Genomic DNA, 20,747 nt, shown 5'->3' with positions numbered 1-20,747 from the left:
GGGCAGCAGTCGTAGCAGAGAGCTCCCGACTGCCGCTTGAATGAAACACGAGATCGAATGATATGTGATGTGTTTCGTACTCAGATGACTTGGATCTGAGTTTGACCAAGCTTTTGCTTGTCTCATGTTTGCTCACAGTCGCAAAGGAAATCTACACACCCCTCCCCCTCCTTCGTAGAGGCGCATAGACATGCTAATGTGTTGCTACTACTCGATCAGCAGGTGAGAAATACCTCAGCTCCGGGACAAAGCACCGTAGGAGACTGGGTAGCATCAGGCGACGTGATCAGCTGCAGGTCTAAGACTCATTAATGCAGCAAGTAGTTTGTTCTACATGTTTACTCTGCAAAAAAAACGTATGTATTTATCGTAGCTTTCTGGTCTAAGTTATTTGTAGCACTTCTACATTCGTTTAAAATATGCAGTGCTTTTTAAAATGAAAATACTAATATTATTATGTATTACCTTTATTGTAAACACAGTATTAATTGCACAATTTGGACTGGCGAAGATTTGCGCTTCTTTCATAATAATCATGGATAATCAAGGAAGAAACTGCAGTTCATATTTGTTATTCAGGGACGGTTTAATAAAGATTCAGTATGGTTTTTGACTGAACTGTCAGCCAAGGTACGTGCATTATCAAATGAATGCGCCTGTCAGCGGGGAAGACATCAACTCTATTCAGTCGCTCTTCAGTCGCTGCTGCCGTCTCCTCCCCAGTTCACACACCTTAACACTAGGACTACTGCGTTTTCTAAATATACCAGTTCCTTCTACAAGGTGTTCCTACGAAGTTAACCAGCTGTTTATTTCGTTATTATTCCTTTCACCTGTAACACATAAAGTCATTGTAGAGCTACAGCCATGTTCCCACAAAGTTAACCAGCTGTTTATTTCGTTATTTCCTCTTTCATGTCCGTCTGGTGAATGAAAGTGGGCGTGGCCATCCACGTCCCAGAGCGGTGACACTGGGGGATGGGAAACGCTCATCAACACGCAGGACAAAGATCTGCGTTTCTCTGCTGCTACAGCCTCGGCTGCGTTGTGTTGTTAGTCTCCCTTTCACCTGTACCATATGAAATGTGTTCCTACGAAGTTGCTCAGCCGCTTTCAGAATTCCCCATGCAGGTTTGAACAGGGCAAACATTATTTTTATTTACAAAAAAAAAATTAATACGTTTCCAGATTGACCGGTGATGCCGCACGGGTTGCTCTCAGTTAAAACAGCTGTTTGAAGCAGGGAAAAGCGAGTTAGCTGTCCTTGTCGATGCCTTGACAATGTTTTAGCATCGGTTAGGTCTCTGAGCCCCGACTTTTATGTCTTCTTTGGATTAAAAACAAATGTTGAATGTTCTCAAATAATATAATATTGCCGCCCTCCGCGGCTCCCAGTGTTTGTTTTTTTCATTTAAAACGTGGGTGTTACCGGTGGCAGACCTCTGGTCTAGATCATCCTTATTCACTTTTTTAAATTGTAGTAGTGTAACCTTAGTTAGTATTCCTTTTTATTTTTTTTTATTTTATGTTTGGGAAACGTGACATTTCAGCTACTGTGATTTTATTTGTCATCAACATTAGTTCCTACCTGTCCTTGTTGACGGGGGACAGGGAAAAGGTGACGCGCGTTGGATAAGAGCGGCGTAAAGAAAAAAGTGTACATGTGCCGTACTGTCTTGCCGTGTGGTGCATTAAAGAAGCATTCCACGTAAAGAAAATTGCCCGTACCAACAGCAAGAAATCAGGGTTACAGTAGCTTGTCTGCCATAAATCGAACGCTGCACGCGGGAGGGCGCACCGTTCAGCTTCCTATTTTCGGTTTTAAACTGCCATAATTTGCCATAATTTACTTACGTTCATAACTTCATACTATAACGCGACCAGCGGTTCATGGTCTTGGCGATTCATGCACTAAGTAATACAACGTTGTCATCTCGTGATCACATGATGATGATGAGACGCTGTTTTTCCAATAATTAAAATAAAAAAACTGCTTCCACTCAGACTCGAACCCCGGACAAAAAAGACGTTGTGGCCATGCACGTTAACCACTGGGCCACCCAAGACCTGATCATTGGTTGTTCTACAAGAGGCTATATGACGTAAGCAACTACGATGTTTCAGGACCAAAAGTGGGAGTCAATCGCCACCTACAGGCCAGAAGGACGTAACACACTCCTCCCGCAGTACAAACCCGGCACTGACGCGGCAGATTTGAAACCCAAACACGGTGGGGGTAGACACTTTTACCGGCTGCCTCTGTAACAGGGTATAAATACAGGTCTTGTGTCCTCAGTCCTTCAGTGGATACTTTGTACATGCTGTAGTAAGATGTGCCTTTAGAGGTATTGTGATTGTGTTCCACTCCGTGTCGACATGAGAGTAAACTTTGAGATGGTTTATCACACTGATGATCTCCGGTTGATTTCTTTATAAGAAGATTTCCACAACAACACATGAGGACATACTGTATAAAGGCAGCAGCGAGATCAGCATTTGACAACAAACACTAGCGCGCATTGACAACTTGATCCAAGTCATCTGCCTATGAGCACCATCGTTGGAACATCACATCACTGTCTGCTTCAGACGGTGACGCCACTTCCCCGATTCTCTCGTTGCCTGCATTATCACATGCATACATTTCTGGTTAAGCTCTACCTGGACACATCATCTGTCATTCGGGCTTTTCATTCAGAGTCAGAGCAAACTATAGGTCATTGCGGTCGGAGTAAATTTTTTTTTTTTTTTTTTTTTTTTTTTTGTTCTGTCCAGCAGTTTAGCAAGCAGCATGTATTACGCTGAATGCCACATTGTGATGGACAGCTTTGCTTTAACAAGAAGAGTATATATAGAATATATATATACTCTTCCTGATTTATGGTTTAATGGTTTATTTAGCTAATCCAAAATGTGTGTGATGTTGCTGTGTTGGTGGACAGGTTAGGTTTCTGCTTTAGGGTGTGTATGCGGGAGGGTGTGTGTGTGTGTGGGTGGGGGGGGGGGGGTTAAGGGGTGCAACCAGCTGCTGAAACCAAGCAAATCTGTTAAGTAAACAATCGGAGCAAAAAAAATAAATAAATAAAAAAAAAAAAAAAAAAAGAAGCATGGATGTACCTTAGGCTAACACATTCATAACTAAACAATTTTTGTACTGTGGTTTACCTTGGAGATTAATACTAATACCAATAATAGTGCTAAGGTATGTGCACATACTAATTCAAACATATACATACAATATACATACATATGTGCATTATTATACATATCCCATACTACTTAATAAAAGTCATGACATACAACACCACAAATTCCATATTCACACATTATTCATATTGGTAGTGATAAGTATCAATAATACTTACAGTTGGATTTGGAAAGTGTCCCACTACAAGGTTAGTAAGGCTGTAGCTTAACATTATTCACCCAAAGGGTGAGGCAGACGTTGGTGCATGAACAATGCCACTTGTGGAAGCCAGGGTGATGTGAGGGGCTCCGCCACTACGCCCATCCAGCAAGCAGAGGAAGGAATCCCAGCAGCCAGAGAGCCCACACACCTTCAGTTCCAGGAGGGCAGGTGTTGCGACCCAAGCCGCCCACACAGAGCCCCCCAGGCAGAGCTGCAGCAGCCACAGAGACAGCACCCGAGGCCAGAGTGGGCCACCGGGGGTCAACGCTGTCCGCCCCATGAGAACCAGGGGCAAACACTCCCCCCGGCGGGAGGGTCGGCCTGAAAGAGTAGAGCCCGAGGACCCACGGTCCGTAGGGAGCCCGCCAGAAGATGCCCCCGCGCCCAGAGTGGGGCCCGCCCCCAGTCCACCACCCCCACATGGGCGGAGCGGGGCCTACCCCATCGGCCCGACCTCATCCCCTGGCGCTACAGTGGCCTGCAGCACAAGGCCCGCAATTGGTGCGGTCAGCAGAAAAAAGACCACCCAGGCAGACGATCTTCGTACCCCGGGCGAAAAACCGGACCCCCCACACTTCAACCGCACCACACGCATACCAACTCACACAAACACAGACGCATACACCCACCCACATGTGCAACACACATCATCACGTCAACACACACACACACACCATAGACTTTCTCACAACAAACTAGTCCATCATACGTGAACCAATGCGCTCTCAGATACATTCTCGCACCCACACCATTCGCTTGATCACATTCGTGGGGAGGGTAGGTCTCCGGCCTGCCGTCCATGTGGCCCCAGGCAGGGACCGCAGCTCCTCCCGAGCCCCGACCAACCCCCCCAACCCGGGGGAGGCAGAGGGCAGCAGAAAAAGGTCCCCCAGAACCCTGCAACCCAGCTGGGACGTGAGTGTGTGGAACTAAAGTGCACTGAAGGTGGGTGACACCTCCAGGAGCACAACCGCTGGCTGACGGTGTGTCCCCCGGACAGTGCCCCCCCTCGCCCTAAATGTCTTTTTGCAGTTAAAACTGGGTGGTGATCTCTCCATCAGGGCCAGTGGCCGAGGCCACAACTGGCCTCAGCCCCAGGCCCCAGTGAAAGAGCCCACCCCCGGCCCTAAATGTATGTGTATGTAGCTAAGTATGAGGAACTTTGGGAGATACCCAATTCTCCGGGGGGTCCAGCAGACAGAGCCATCAATGGGAAGTCTACTGGCCCCCCCGGAAGGAGCCCCCAGATTCCTGGACAAGTGTGTATGACTAATGCAATTAAAACTGCAGAGCATCCCACTTGGAAGGGACGGAACCACTTCCCAGTAGCCCCGGTCCCTCCATCAGCAGGACGCCCCTTGCAGACATAAGTGGATGAATGCGGAGAAATGTAGTTGGGAAGCAGAGCACCAGGGTCCGCAGAGCCAGGTTCCCGACTGGCTCTGCTACCTATCCCACCACCCCCACAACCCCCAGCCAGGAAGGGACAGCCGAGACCCAGTGACCGCAGTACTACTGCCCAGGCGCCACACGCAGCACAGCCAGAGCCATCCTCACCCTTCTTTCACACTTACCCATTCTCTCGCTCAAGTATGCCCATGCTCGCCCCGTGTAGTGTGACACTCAAACCCACACACATACTCTGCGGTTGTGCATTGAGGGCCAGCCTCCGCCCAGGGCCCAATGAAGGTTCTAGCCTGAGTAGTCCGCCAACCCCCCCTGCAACAGGCCCGAGCAGTTACCAGAGGGCGTCGGACCGCTAGGGCAGGCAGCGCCCCACCCGAGCAGGGGCAGCGCCCCAGGGGAGAGACACCCCTCCGGGCACAGGCAGGCACCCCCAGAGGGAGTCCCCCGGACGCAGGTTACCCAGGTCTCCACCCCCAGGTCCGCCCCCGCACACCGGCAGGGAGGCCCGCCTCCGGCTCCCCGGAGACAGGCACACGCAAACCCTCAAAATGGTCCCACCCCGGCACAGGGCCGCCGGTCCCAGCAGCCACCACACCCCCGCCGTAGGGGACCCATGCGGCCAGCCCAGAGTCCACCAACCCGTTGTCCCGGTTCCTTAGGCAGGCAGGCACCACCAACCACTAGTCACCCCCCCACCACTGTGCCAGACATGACGCAGCACCCGAGCCCCACGCATCCTTACCTGGAAATGGAATCAATCAGAGTATAGTTTTGGTCATTGATTTGATGAAGCAGACAATGTGTCTAAGGTGGTATAATCTAACAAGCTGTTCAGGTATTGAGTAATGCTTAATTTTTTTTAGTTTTCCAGTTCATGAGGATGATTTTCTTTGCGACACAGAGGGCAGAAAGAAGTGTGTGTGATGAGTTTGTCTCTAGATCAAGCCCACTTAGATCTCCTAGAAGACAAAGTGCAGGGGCTGCTGGGATTGGTGAGCTTAACTGGGTTGACAGGTGTTCACATACTCTTTGCCAAAATTGCTGCACAGGTGAGCATGACCAGAATGCATGTAGGAATCTATCTGCTGTGTTATCTGTACAGTGAGGGCAAATATTTGAGTTTGTGAGACCCATTTGGAACATCCTTTGTCCTGTATAGTGAGTTCTATGAAGAATTTTGTATTGTATTAGTTGTAAATTTGTATTTTTTGTCATTCTGAATAAATTAGAACATATGTTATTCCAGAACGTGTAATTAGTGGTGATATTGAGATCAGCTTCCCATTTAGAGATCGGAAGGCTCACTGTCTGGTCTACATTGGAAATTAAGATATAGATTTTGGATACTGTCCTTTTCCCTGATATATCAATAAATCGCTCTATTACTGGTGGTGGTTGCATGTGGATGGCAGTATTCTTACTTTTTGCATTAAGTATTGACTTTAGTTGTTGGTATTCTAAGAAATTGGCATTAGTGATTTCATAGTGAGACACTAGTTCTTCAAAAGAGGTAAACTTGTCTCTTGTGAAAACATGTTTCAGATGTGTTATCCCTTTGATATGCCAAGTTGGAAAGTGTATTGCCTTTTTGTTTTGTATGATGTCTGGATTGTTCCAGAGAGGTGTGTTTTGGCAAAGAGTAAGCGAAGACCCATTAATTTTAAGAAACTCCCACCAGGCTTGCAGAGATGCTTTTATGCTAATGTTCTGGTAACAACTATGATGTTTGATTTTTGATGTTTGATTGGCTTGGTTTTCCACAAAAACTGTGAGATGTAGGAGTCTAATGTCTTAAACCACGCCTGGGCTGGCTGAGTTGGAATCATTGAAAATATGTAATTAATTTTTGGCAGGATCATCATTTTTATGGTGGCAATTCTTCCCATAAGTGAAATGGGTAAGGACTGCCATCTTTTGAGGTTGGCTTCTATTTGTTTTAATAATGGATTGTAGTTTAGATCAATAAGCTCTGATAGCCTAGACGACAATTCAATGCCCAAGTATTTAATGTTTCCTGAATGGAGTGTGGTAGAGGAGATGTTAGTCACCTTAAGGTTAAGTGGTAGCACTATAGATTTGGTCCAGTTAATAGAGTACTCTGAAAGTCCTGAGAATTCATCTATGAGGCTGATAGTTGTAGGAAGAGACGTCTGTGGCTCAAGGAGAAACAGTAACACATCTTTAGCATATAAACTTATTTTATGATTTACTGATTTGGTCGATATTCCAGTAATTCCTTCATGCTGTCTTATTGCTGCGGCTAGAGGTTCAATAAATATTGCAAATAGTGATGGGGACAGTGGGCAGCCCTGTCTTGTCCCTCTATGCAGATTAAATCTGCAGATCTGGTTGTTTGTTCTGACTGCAGCGTTTGCTGAGTTGTATAATATTTGGATCCAGTCTATGAATGTTTCCCCAATGCCGAATTTGTGCAGAGTGGCTAAAAGAAACTTCCAGTTTACTCTATCGAAAGCTTTTTCTGCATCTAAGGAGACGATGGCTGTCTCTAGTTTATGGATGGTGACATAATCAATTAAATTAATTAGTCTGTTCATATTGTTTGTTGACTGTCTACCTTTAATGAAGCCTGTTTGATCAGAGTGAATTATATATGGAGTGATTTTTTCTAATCTTCTAGCAAGTGCTTTACACACTATTTTTAGATCTACATTTATTAGTGAAATTGGTCTATAACTCGATGGGAGTGTAGGGTCTTTCCCTGGTTTTTGGAGCAGGCTTATGAAGGCAGAATTCATATTTGTGGGTAATGAATGTTGTTGTTTAATTTCAGCTAACAATTTGTAAAAGCTGGGTGCCAGCATGGACCAGAACTCTTTATAAAATTCAGTTGGGAATCCATCTGGTCCTGGAGCTTTTTTATTGGGCATCTCCTGCAGAGCTTCATGTAGTTCTGCCAAAGATAACAATGAGTCTAGAGTTGTAGATTGTTCTTCATTTAGCTTTGGCAGTTCTAGTTTATTCAGAAACGCCTCTATGGCTGAGGTGGGTGGATCTATTTAGGACGTATATAACTCTTGGTAAAAGTTTTTAAAGGTATCATTTATTTCATGGGGATCACGAGTAATGTTGCCTTCCTTATTAGTTATTGAATGGATGATTTGTTTCTCTTTATTATTTTTTAATTGGTTAGCTAGAAATTTACCACATTTATTAGCATGGTCAAAGTTCTCCCAGCGTAATTGGTCTATCTGAAACTGAGTTTTGCAATCAATTATATTATTTAATTTCAGCTTTAGATTCTTTAGGTCTTCTAGGACATCATTGGTTGGAGAGGCTGCATATTTAATCTCTAGAGATTTTATTTTTTCCTCTAATTCTAATTCAAGTAACATGTCCTTTTTTTTCTTGTGTGATGAATATGAAATAATTCTACCGCGCATAACTGCCTTCCCAGTCTCCCAAAGAACACAGGGTGAGATTTGATTTCCGGTGTATCGTTGATTTCTATAAAAGGTTTTCCATTCTCTCCTGACATAACTGATGAAGTCTTGATCATTGAGTAATGATGTATTAAACCTCCAATTCCTGGTTGATGGTGTGGCTGTCTTAATTAACGAAATGGACATTGGTGCATGATCACTGATTGTGATAGAGTGAATATTGGTGTCAGAGACATCTTGTAAGACTGAGTTATTTACTAAAATATAATCTATACGGGAGTGAGAGTGGTGAACTGGTGAGAAAAAGGTATATTCCCTGGATGTAGGATGAAGAGAACGCCATGTGTCACAGAGACCAAAGTCATCCATGTACTGTTTTAAGGTCTGTACTGATTGCCAGTTCCTGTTGCTCACAGCTTTGCTTAGCCTGTCCAACTCTGGGTTAAATACTAAATTAAAGTCCCCTCCTACTATAAGTTTGGAACCAGAGTGAGCAGACAGTGATGTGAAGAAGCTGTGAAAGAAAGAGGGGTCGTCAGCATTAGGGCCATACACATTAGCTATGCAATATTCAATGTTTCCTATCAAGATATTAATGATTATATATCTCCCTTCTGGATCTACAATGGTATCGTTATGCGTAAAGTTAATCTTTTTATTTATCAGGATGGCGTAACCGGCTAAGTAAGCATGTGGGAACTCTGCTGATGCCAGAGTGTAATTTATAATTTTGGGAATATGAGTTTCCTGTAGTAAAACAATGTCTGCTTGTAGGGTTTTCAAATGGTTAAATATTTTAAATCGTTTCTCCTTCTTATTGATTCCACGTACATTCCAAGTGACAATCTTCAGTGGTGTCATATCTTACCTGACTGCTGTGGATCACTAGTCTTGTGTGTATGTAGTGTGACAGACTTTGTGTGTGGCTAACCTTAAGTACCTGTGTATTCTGAGTTGTGTGTTATCTATGTATGTGCACGTGTTTCCCCTGTGCAGTAGATGTTTGTGTGTGGCTGCTGGAGGGCTACATAGCTGGCTGACTACGTGGAAGAAGAATAGAGAAAAGAAGGATGTAGACAGTGTGGAGTGAAAGTAGGTGAAGGAAAAAGAGTAAAGGGAAGGAAAATTAAAGTGAAAGGAAAGTGAGTGATTACGTATGGTGAGCGCTTTGCAAAGTGAGTGAGTGAGTGACATTAGAATGACAATAAACATTTACATGAAACATCTGCGAGAGAACGAGTTTGAATACTGGATGTAAAGTTATAACACATAGTTGCATTGCATCTATTATTTTTTTAACAAACCTTATACATTAAACCATTGTTTTTACATACCACCTGCTAGTAGAGCCACGGAGTTGCTTCCCGGTCCCGGTAGAGCTCTCCGTTGACGTACAGTTTGTCGACGCTGATGACAGCCCTGCAGCCTTCTGCCATGAACCTCTTACGGATGGGGAACAGTCGGCGGCGGCGGTCGAGGATCTCCTTGGGGAACTGGTCGTTGATGCTGTAGTCGGTTCCCTTCAGCTGTCTGCCTCTTAACCAGTTCCTTCTGCTTAAAGTCATGAAACTTGGCAACGATGGGTCGGGGGCGCTGGCCATCCGGTCGTCTTCCTCCAAGTCTATGCGAACGGTGGAACGCCATCTTGTCGACAACTTCCGCTGGAATCTTCATCTGTTGTTTAATGAAGTTTTTAATTGTGGTTTCAGTGTTTTCCTCTGCCTGTTCTGGAATCCCCGAGAACACCAGGTTGTCCCTCATGCTGCGGGCCTGCAGATCGATGATACCTTCTTTTATTTTTTTATTTTCGGCCGCTAGCTGAGCCACATTCTCCGTCAGGGACTGCACCGTTCCTTTCAGGGCCTCATTCTCGGTGGCGAGAGAAATTACCTGCTGCTGGCTAAATTCCAGGGAGTCGCGGAGGGCCATAAACTCTTTGTGGAGGAGTTCCACTAGCGCCAGACGTGCGTCGAAGCTTGATATTTTTTTCTCGATTGACTCCAGGATGTCCGTGATGTTTTTATCCGCCGAGCTAGCTCCAGGTGACTCAGGTGAGTCAGACGGACGGGAACGCTTGTTGGGAGCCGTCTCCTTTTTCCCCATTACCAGACGCTCGAAGCACTCGTCGATATACTCGAAACTTTCTTCGGTGTTATCCAGAATGGTAGGGTGGTTGATTATTTTCCGTAAAATAAGGTAGTTATTTATTTAAATTGGCGGATAGTTTGTCGCGCTGTTGTTTACTACCGGTGTCGCGCCGCCTTGTTGAATTTCTCGTGCTGTTCTCGCAGAGTCTCGCGTTCTCTCACAGCATCGCGTCCTCTCACAGCATCGCGTCGGAGTAAATTTTAAGCATTTGGTTAACCTTAAAAGCTGCTATAACGAGAGAACGACTTAGTTTTTCGTTCTCTGCTTTTTTCTCAAAACGAAAAATCAGCTTTAAATCCAACTCCGTGCCTTGTGTCGAAAAAACAACAACACTTGAATTCCGTTTGTCGCTCGTATAAAGAGAGGAAAAAACCGAAACGAATCCAGTTTGTTTTGTATTTTTTCCTCATGATCAACAAACCAGAAGACGAGGAAAAATATGCATATAAAATACATTTATAACACAGATTGATGAATAAATATAGATTCCTATTTTATGTTATTATACTTATATTATTCTATTGGATTGGCTGGAGGAGTGACTGTGTCTCTCGGCTGGCCTGAAAACTGTGTAAAAACATCAGCAGCTTCGGCAATTGACAACAAACACTAGCCCACACTAGCGAGCAAAGCGCTAGTGCGCTGGCGACGCGCACGTACTGCGGTAAAAAAGGTGGTCACTTTGAAGTGCTACGACTGTAGTGCTGTCTTGGCCCATTGGTACTTTGCCTTGCCTACTGGAGCAAACGATGCCACAGGAGGCTTACTGTAGCGTTTGCAGAATGTGTGGTTTTCACAAAACTGTGAAGGCACAGTTTTGGCCCACAGGCAGAGCCTGCCAAAAATCAAATCAACTCGCCAGCATTCCTCATCACCGCAGTCTTTAGTAAAAGACAAAAGACTTGTGCGTTTTGAAGAGAAACCAGAGCCAAGATGGCCCGGCGCCACAGCTGAAGCGTACAAACCACAGTCGTCACGGGACGCGTGTCTCTGAATTGCAGTGTTTCCCAGGCCCCTCCCCCTTCCTGAAGCTCTGCCAACCAAACAGGCAGGAACTGAGGTGTGCCAAAGGTCACGTGCCAGCCAAACCACACGGTCAGAAAGGAACGCCATGTATGCATATTGTCCTTCAACTGGAAATAGGGGAGAGCGCGAACGCAGTCCCGCACTAGCACAAATTATGCAGTCGAGATTCTCGCATTTGGGGAATTCGCAGGGGTCAGACAGCCAGAGTGCATTGATCGAGCCTCACTGGGTGAACCACCTTCTTAATCATGGTATCACCTAGAGATGGGTAGATGGGGCGTCATGAAACATTTCGACACATTGCAAAACTGTATTGATACTGTGTCGATACTGTGTCACTGAATACTGACACCTGCTGGACATTAAAACTCCCTACAGGCAACCTAGTTGACAGACTAAGCTGACACTGCTTTTGTGACTTAATATATACAATAATATAATTTAAGCTATTGTATGCTATATAGTATTATTTCATATCTTCATTTACATTTAAAATTTATATTTTTAGATACAGTCGATAAAGTGGACATGTATCATAACGTTAAAATCTAAGTGAACATGTTGTGAATGAAGATGCCTTTTTTTTTAAACAAATTTGGGCTCTCTGCCCACTGCAATGAGGAGATCTTGCCAAAGGTTATCTAGAAACAACACACTGCCATTTTAGTACACCATTTCCAAACAACAAGAAACAAATAATGCTGAATAACATGCCTGAAGTGGGTGTAGACAGCTGCTGTTCTGACTGCAGTCTACTGACGGCCTCATTGCACTTGGAGGAACTGCGGAACCAGAGTGATTTAAATCTGGGGTCTAGAAGTGTTGCTGGGGTCAACACACTGTGAGGTGGTTTTGTTAAAATAGGAAAGTTCTGTCAAATAAATACGAAATTTATCCTGCATAAAACAATATGATTAGTAAAGAGTCACTTTGGAAATTATTCTGAATTCAAATAGATCAAGTGAAAACTTTTTAAAATTATTTAATTATTTTAATACTACACTTTCACTTTGTCATGAAATTAAATCATAAAAGAAACCTTATTTTCCGATATGAGATGAATTATAGATGAATTTGACGATGAACAGCAAACGCTCATGGATTCCATTCGGCAGATGCATTCCCACACATGCGCTTCCTTATAAACACAGTCTGGCGCGTCAGACAGTGACTGATACAGGAACTGTATCGGTCACGTGCTTTCCCAACGCGATAAGCGCACTGACACAGTGTTTCGCTCTAAGAGCTCGATGCAGGCGCCGACGCATCGGGGTTGCTGGACCCATCACTAGTATCTCCCCTGCCAGGTAGGTATGCCTTGCTCCGACAACACTCAGGGAGATTCTTCCCGGGCTGATCATGTTGACTGACGGTGCTGAAATTCAATGAGCCTATAGAACTGCACTAAGCCACCACTCATGCAGAACGCTTGTGTAGGGGTTGACAAGCAGCATTTCCCCTAGTGTTTCTGTTCCACATCCAGAAACACGCCTCTGCCATCACACATTGATATATTTCCAGCACAAACGCAAGTCCCACATCTACTACAATTCCAGAGCAATCGCCGACAGTCCAAGGGCACGTTATGGTGACCAACCATGCTGGGGACAAGCTTTAGCTATAAGAAACCCAGGTACAGCTAGGGAACACTGAGAGAGTCCTAACATTGTACAGCTTGAGTGGAGTGCATCGTTCCCAGAAGCAATGCAATACTAGGTCGATGCGTGGAGTGGACGGAGAAAGCCCCTACTCCATCTCCCTGTTTCAAAAAGCAATTTAATATATGGACTTTGGCTGGGAGACATATCAGATATTAAACTTATAAAAACATTTTTTTTTTTAAGAACAGATAAATTTTATTAACATTCTTTAAACACTACACATCATGAACAACTGAATCCATCAAAACACTTCACAATAACCAAAAAAACAGAAACTCAAACAACATTTGAAAACACTGAAATCCTAATAAATGTTATGTTGCTATACAAATCAAGCAAAAAAACAAAACGCCCCCACCTACCTGCAACCATTCAAACCTGTACTGCCACCTTTCCCTTCATTTACATCCTACATCCAACCTAGACCCCTTTCCATTTTTCTTTTGCTGCATGATACCCCCACCTTTCTATGTCATTTCGCATTCTGTCCACAACATCCCACTCCACCTTTTTCATTTTCCCCCACAGTTCCCTGTGTCCCCCTTTTTACCAACGTCTGGCGAGCCAACCACAGACCCTTTTTATATAAAGACACCATCACCATAACAAACCCTTATCCTTTGTCCCCATCTCAATTCCCTCCCCTCTTTCCACCACTGCCCATGAAAAACCAACCCCCCATTCAACTTCCGCAACACTCTTTCCGCCCCAGCCCACACCACCCTCGCAAAACCAATCCCACATAACATGTCACCGTTTCTGCCTCTGTACATATCACTCGCGGGCACTGAGGTGACCTACACAGATTGTGCCTGTACATTTTTTCCCTAACTGGAAGGCTGTTATGAAGGCACAGCCATTTAGATCCTTAAGACCATTATCCAGGCCTGGCATCTGCACTATTTTCCACACGCAGAGGGCACCCGCAACAGGGGCTCAAGGGTTACCTTTTCCCTAACCACCTTATACAAAGCCCGATGATCCTTCCAAAGCCCTCTTTCCAGTGCCTCCGGATGCGCCCTCAACCACTCTGCCGCATGGGTGAAATGCCAAGGTCTTTGCTCCGACCGGGGCCCCTCATTGGACCAAGCAATGAGCCCCTGACTGAGTAAGAAAAATAATATCGGAGTCCACAAACCACTGGGTGCGACCCCCCAATACCAAACCCTGCACCAAGGATGTAACAAAAATGGCATCCAACTTCAAAGGGAAATCTGGCACATCTCGGCCCCCGTCTTCCAAACCAGCCAGCATTCTCCTTCTTGCTACCCATTCATACCGCCCACCCCAGAGAAACCCAAACACAAGGCGGGTCAAGGGCCGCCTCAAACACCGTGGCAAAGGGTAGACATATGCCAAATAAAGCAAGGAGGATAACACATCCACCTTTAACACCAGCACCTTGCCTACCAGCGTCAACCTTCTTGATTTCCACAGGGCCATCTTTTTCGATGCCCGTGCAATTCGCCCTGTCCAATTTAATGTTGCGCTATTAGACGTGTCGAAAAGCACCCCCAAAACTTTTAAGGGATCCTGACATGGGGCGTCTCTACGCTTTTCCAGCTCCCAAAAAACTTCACTTTACTTTTGTGTACGTTCAGCTGGGCACCCGAAACCTCCCAAAATCTCTAAAAATCTCTAAAGTTTTCACCAGACTTTGTTCATCGTCAACAAAAGTGTCGTATCATCTGCATACTGTAAGACCTTTATTCGCCTTCCCCCACCACCCGGCACCAAAGCCCCCCTCACCCCCGGTTCTGCCCTGACCGCTGCCGCCACAGTCTCCATGTACAACACAAAAAGGAGAGGGGATAGTGGGCAACCCTGCCGCACCCCCGATTGCACTGTGAACTCTCTACTTAAATTCCCATTCACCACCACTACACTACTCGCCCCAATATACATTGACCTTAACCACCCAATGAAACTCGAACCAAAGCCCATACCCTTAAGAACCCCGAACAAAAAACCCCAGTGAACCTGATCAAAAGCTTTTGCCTGGTCCAAACCTACCACCATCAGTGGCAAATTCCTGTCTGCCACCCAGGCTGTGACATCCCTAATCAACTGAAGGTTCTGATATATTGAACGACCTGCTACCCCACATGTCTGGTTTACATGGACCACACCGGGCAACAGTGCGCCAAGACGATTGGCTAGAACCTTAGCAAGGAGTTTGTAATCAACTCCCAACATTGTTAAAGGCCTCCAGTTTTGTAAGTGGGACTTATCTCCCCCTTTGTGCAACAAAGTAATGACACCCATCTTAAAAGACCTTCCCCACCTCCCCTCCCTCAGCCCCTCAGACAGGACTTCCAGGAGGGCAGGCCCCAAAATATCCCAAAAAGCAACATAAAACTCCACTGGCAGCCCGTCCCGCCCTGGCACCTTGTGGCGCTTCATCCCCATGAGTGCTTTTGTCAGTTCAGCCAAGTTGAGTGGAGCCCCCAAAACAGCCGCCTGCACCAGAGATACGCGTCCCCTGACCAAATCTAAAAACCTTCCTGCACCCTGCGTCACCACCACCCGCTCCGCAAAAAAATCTTGATAATAGTCCGCAACCACTTCCACCATACCTCCCGCATCAGACACCACCCGCCCACCAACTTGAACCTCCTTAAAAACTTGGCGCACCCTTGCTGCACGCACAGACCCAAAAAACTGTGCTGTACACTTTTCATTCCACTCCCGGAACTCCTGCCTTTTGGTTAACAGTGATACCCTAGTCCGGCTGTCGTACACCATTTTCAGCTGAGCCATAAGATGCCCATGCTCTCCCCCATCCATAGCCTTTCCAGAATTAACCATAACCTGCTCCCATTCTAGACGTCTTTGCAACCTCCTGACTTCAGCCTCTTCCCTCTGAGCTCTGCGCTTTGAATATGCAATACAGAAATGCTTTACCCGCTTCTTCAAAACTTCCCACCAGTCCACTGCTCTTTCACACACAGCCCGAACTCCCAGTAACCCCTGCAGTAAATCATTGCAATCCTTTCGGAATTTTGCTTCCTGCAATATGCTGCAATTCAGCTTCCAATAACCCGGCCCAAACACTGGGTCCCCCACTCTGACCTGATATACCACCCCACAATGATCAGAAAAAAATGTAGGCACCACCTTGCCAGAACTTAAAACTACAGATTGCGAGAAAAGTAAATAATCAAGACGGCCTGAGTGCCCCCTGGTATTCCGCCACGTGGGTCCCAACAAAGCTGGTCGAACAGCTCGACCTCCATCAAATAGACCCATTACCATAAGCGGACCCAACCACCCCCCTCCACTATCACCCATAGCCTCATTCCAATCACCCCCCAGGATAATACACCTGTTTGTCCCACAGTGGGGGATTAAAGCCTCCACCATTTCTAACCTCTCTGACCGTATCTGCGACCCATATACCACCATAACCCGAAAACTAAAACCCCTACAATTAAAATCAACACCCATCACCCTTCCCTGCACCACCACAAAAGAGCGCTCTATCTGCACTTTGCTATCAAATAAAATACCCACCCCTGATGAGTGCACTCCCCCCACACTCCACACCGACCGTCCCCCACCCCATTCCTCCCCAAAATTCTTCACATCTCTTCCATCCCGCAAATGAACCTCTTGAATCAAACACACTGTTAACTTCATGTCCCTAATAAAACTAAATACAGATGCACGCTTCAAATCATCCCTCAGTCCCCTTACATTAAAGGTACCCACTCTCATATAAGAAAAAACAAAGCCAATAATCTCAGTCCAAAATCAGGTCTCATAGCTATCCCCCTCCTCCATCTGCTCCGCCCATGAGAAAGGTGTTACTGACAAAACTTCTGGTTGTTGACTCCGTTCCACTCCTACTCTGTCCTCCAATGAGGGGAGGGGTGACATGTCAGATGACAGATCAAAATCCAGATCAAAAGTCTCCAGCACAACAGGTCCCAAAGAGGAAGATAAACCGTGCGTGTTTTCTTGCAATCCTCCCACTGGGGCCTGCTGGGCTAAATCAGTGAAATTTGAGGGGAGAGGTACCTCCCCCTTTGACTTCTTCAATAACCTCTTGTCGACACATTGTTCACCCTCCTCTCCACCTTTACCAGCTTGACGACTCTTACGTGCCTTCTCCTTTCCTTGGCCTCTCCTGCAGACCTTTCCGACTGAGGGATCCCCACCTTCCAGCACACATGAAGCACCACTTGTGCTGTGTGCCCACCAAGCGGACTGCTGGATGGTCTGTCATCATTTAATCCGCAATCCGTCGTCAGTTCTCTTCTGTGGTCTTCTGTTCTTCACCAGTTCCCACCTGTATAACTTCACCTGAAGCTGATCTCGAACATCGCTCCTCCTCAACGCTCGTTTCCACTCTGTGACCTGCCTTGCTTCCAGTCTTTTTCCGGCTAGGACAGTCTGTACAAATGACCCAAGTCAACACAACTATGGCATGATTTGCTGTATGGGCAAGTACTTGCTTTTGCCCCTCCTTATCACAAAAACGGCAATGCAAAGCGTGACAACCAGCTTCCACATGGCCATGCTTTTTGCAATGCCTGCGGAAAAGAGGCTGTCGTGAATAAAACAAATAGCCCCTGTCGGCTCCTAGCTGGAACACGGCTATCCACCCCCTCGTTGTCCTCATGTAGCAAAACTTGAAACTGACGACGTCCTGTCCAGAAACCAAGCGGGTCCTTTATATATCGTGCTGCTGACACCACCTCTGCATAGCGTCCCAAAAAATCACCTAAAGCAATGTCTGTCACATACGGATTAAACGTGTGACGTTCTAAAATTAGGCTTATCCAAACTAATCACTGAAAAAAAGGAAAGAGGGCCCTCATTAGCCAACTTATGCAACTGGTTAGTAGACTGATGAAGTTCAGTTGTCACCAGAGTACATCATAAGCCCTTGCCTGCTGGTTCTACTGCAGGCAAAAGACATCTTCTACCTTCAATTGCAGTTGCTCCTTAATCACTCGTCTTCCGAAAACATCTCAGGGCATCAAATCCTTCTGATCTCCTTTCCATTCAAAACGAACAGTATGGCGTAAACCAACCCTGGGCATGAATCTTCCATCACTTGAAACCGCCATGGTAAGAAAAATAACAAAAACTACAGATAATCTGGTACCCTACTCTGGAAAAAAAACGGTGAACACTAAAATGATACTACACTTGATCGTAGCCAAAAGGCCGAGAAGCGATGAGCAAAGCTCTTTGCTGCCAGAGGCAGCCTCCTCTGGTGCTGCTGTAGCTGTGTCACATGTTTACTGACACGGTGGAAATTCAATATATTCCCTCCAGTGAAATAGTAAGAACTTTTCTACTTTTTTTTTTCTACTTCCGCCTCTTGAGGAGTGCAGACGTGTTTTCTCTCTGCTCCCACTCTGCTTTTGCTTGCAGTGTCCTTGTCTTGTCTTTTTCTGAGCACCCTGATCTGCTATTCTGGAATAACATTTTTGAACATGGAGCTAATCAACTGGTCACTCAGCGCATTGGACAAAATATTTTCACAAAGGAAAGAATCTCCGGGAGAACCACTCTGCCCCTTGGGGACTTTTGCCTCCGGCTACGTGCAGGACGTGTGGGATTCCTGGTGCCCAGTGTGTCTGGAGCCTCTGTCCATCGAGGATGCAGAGGATCTATTCATATTTTGGACTTTGATAACAGGGCTACTCATGATTGGCTTTGGTGGTGCCCTGCTTAATCGGAAGATTGGAAAATCTGCGGCCAGCTCATTGAAATGTCCACCGGCCTTGGAGCTGCACACGCCGATGGGGGCCATGGTTACTCGGCTGACGGAATTACACCAGAGGATGGCCCGGACTGAAGGACTGATAATTAACATCCCAGCTCGTTCGGATGATTTGCATCAGAGGATGACCCGGATTAAAGGGACTGATCGGTAACATCTCAGCTCGTTCGGATGCCCGGATTGCAGGACTGACTAATAAGATCTCAGCCCGTTCGGAGAAAGACAAGGGACTGAGGGATAACATCTGCAGACAAACTGAACACTTGGTGAATATGGTGACAACCAACAGGCTTGAGGAGATGTCACGGGTGACCCATGGTCCCACAAGAGGTGCTGAAGCCCTGAGTTCTGACCGATTGGAGTATTGCTATAGATAAATTAGTCATGGATTGTTAAAATGTATCAGAAATGGCTGTGTATTACTCTGTCCCTTCTCTCTCAGCCCTCCCTTCCCGGGTCCAATCTAGCTCACCAGCTGTGCCTCTATCTATCCTCTTCCCCTGTTGTGACTCCCTTCAAGGACAACTGTTGGACTGACCTGTAAACATCTTGGTCGGCCGTGGTCATACTTCTGTAAACAACACTTCACTACACTGATGCAGATACACCCCTTCCCACCCCACCTTACAGTCTCACTGTCTGCTCTCCGACCTTATCTATCTGTCCTGATGAACCCAAGGAATAATTCCAGCAAGGTTTCCACTTGTACTGTGTGCCACTGTATGTGCGTGTGTTTTTTATTGTTTGTACTGCAATTGCTGTCGGACTAGCGCCAGGTAACCTGGCTGCTGATGGGAATTTCCCCGCTGTGGGACTAATAAAGGCATTCTATTCTATTCTAATACACCCTAAAAGCACAGTTGCAAGTACTGTGGTTTAAACTTTTGTTCTTATGGCCTGAAAAGGTCTAAAACAATGTTTTAGTGTTTCTGCATTGGTTTCTAACATTGCAGCTTATAATGGTCATGCCATGGTTTAACCTAGTCTTCTTATGGACTGAACAACTCAAAAAACAATGTTTTAGTAGTTCTGCATTGGTTTCTAACATTACAACTTATAATAGTCATGTTTTGATGCCAAGCTACTGTAAGACAGCTCAATACACCCTAAAAGCACAGTTGCAAGTGCCGTGGTTTAATCTAGTCTTCTTATGGCCTGAAAAGCTCCAAAACGATGTTTTTAGTGTTTCTGCATTGGTTTCTTACATTACGGCTTATAATGGTCATGTTCTGATGCCAAGCAACTGTAAGACAGCTCAATACACCCTAAAAGCAGATTTGCAAGTGCCATGGTTTAACCTAGTCTTCTTATTGCCTGAAAAGCTCCAAAACGATGTTTTATTGTTCTGCACTGGTTTCTAACATTACAGCTTATATTAGTCATGTTCCGATGCCAAGCTACTGTAAGACAGCTCAATACACCCTAAAAGCACAGTTGCAAGTGCCGTGGTTTAAAGTAGTGTTCTTATGGCCTGAAAAACTCCAAAATTATGTTTTATTGTTCTGCATTGGTTTCTAACATTACAGCTTATAATAGTCATGTTCTGATGCCAAGCTACTGTAAGACAGCTCAATACACTCTAAAAGCACAGTTGCAAGTGCCGTGGTTTAATATAGTCTTCTTGTGGCCTCAAAAGGTCCAAAACGATGTTTTAGTGATTCTGTATTAGTTTCTAACATTACAGCTTATAACGGTCATGCTGTGGTTTAACCTAGTCTTCTTATGGCCTGAAAAGCTCCAAAACGATGTTTTAGTGTTTATGCATTGGTTTCTAACAATACAGCTTATAATAGTCATGTTCTGATGCCAAGGTACTGTAAGACAGCTCAATACACCCTAATAGCACTGTTGCAAGTGCCGTGGTTTTAACTAGTCTTCTTATGGCCTGAAAAGCCCCAAAACGATGTTTTAGTGTTTCTGCATTGGTTTCTAACATTTCAGGCCACAAAGAGACTAGG

At 45.5% G+C, this 20,747-nt stretch overlaps 2 non-coding genes and 2 pseudogenes across 2 annotated transcripts; all 4 read right to left on the bottom strand.

The window, feature by feature from the left end:
- Positions 1-11,183: 11,183 nt before the first annotated feature.
- LOC114850514 (U5 spliceosomal RNA) lies at positions 11,184-11,296 on the bottom strand. Its single transcript, XR_003784851.2, has one exon. It is a non-coding gene; the product is annotated as a U5 spliceosomal RNA (small nuclear RNA).
- Positions 11,297-11,505: 209 nt separating this feature from the next.
- Positions 11,506-11,663, bottom strand: LOC114850517 (U1 spliceosomal RNA). Its single transcript, XR_003784854.2, has one exon. It is a non-coding gene; the product is annotated as a U1 spliceosomal RNA (small nuclear RNA).
- Positions 11,664-13,070: 1,407 nt separating this feature from the next.
- LOC114864404 (U2 spliceosomal RNA) lies at positions 13,071-13,251 on the bottom strand (annotated as a pseudogene).
- A 4,818-nt stretch (positions 13,252-18,069) lies between these two features.
- Positions 18,070-18,239, bottom strand: LOC114864408 (U2 spliceosomal RNA; annotated as a pseudogene).
- Positions 18,240-20,747: the final 2,508 nt, after the last annotated feature.

This window comes from Betta splendens, chromosome 1 (genome assembly GCF_900634795.4).
Source record: "Betta splendens chromosome 1, fBetSpl5.4, whole genome shotgun sequence".
NCBI classification, from domain to species: Eukaryota; Metazoa; Chordata; class Actinopteri; order Anabantiformes; family Osphronemidae; genus Betta; species Betta splendens.
This window is presented reverse-complemented; position numbering and strand designations above follow the sequence as displayed.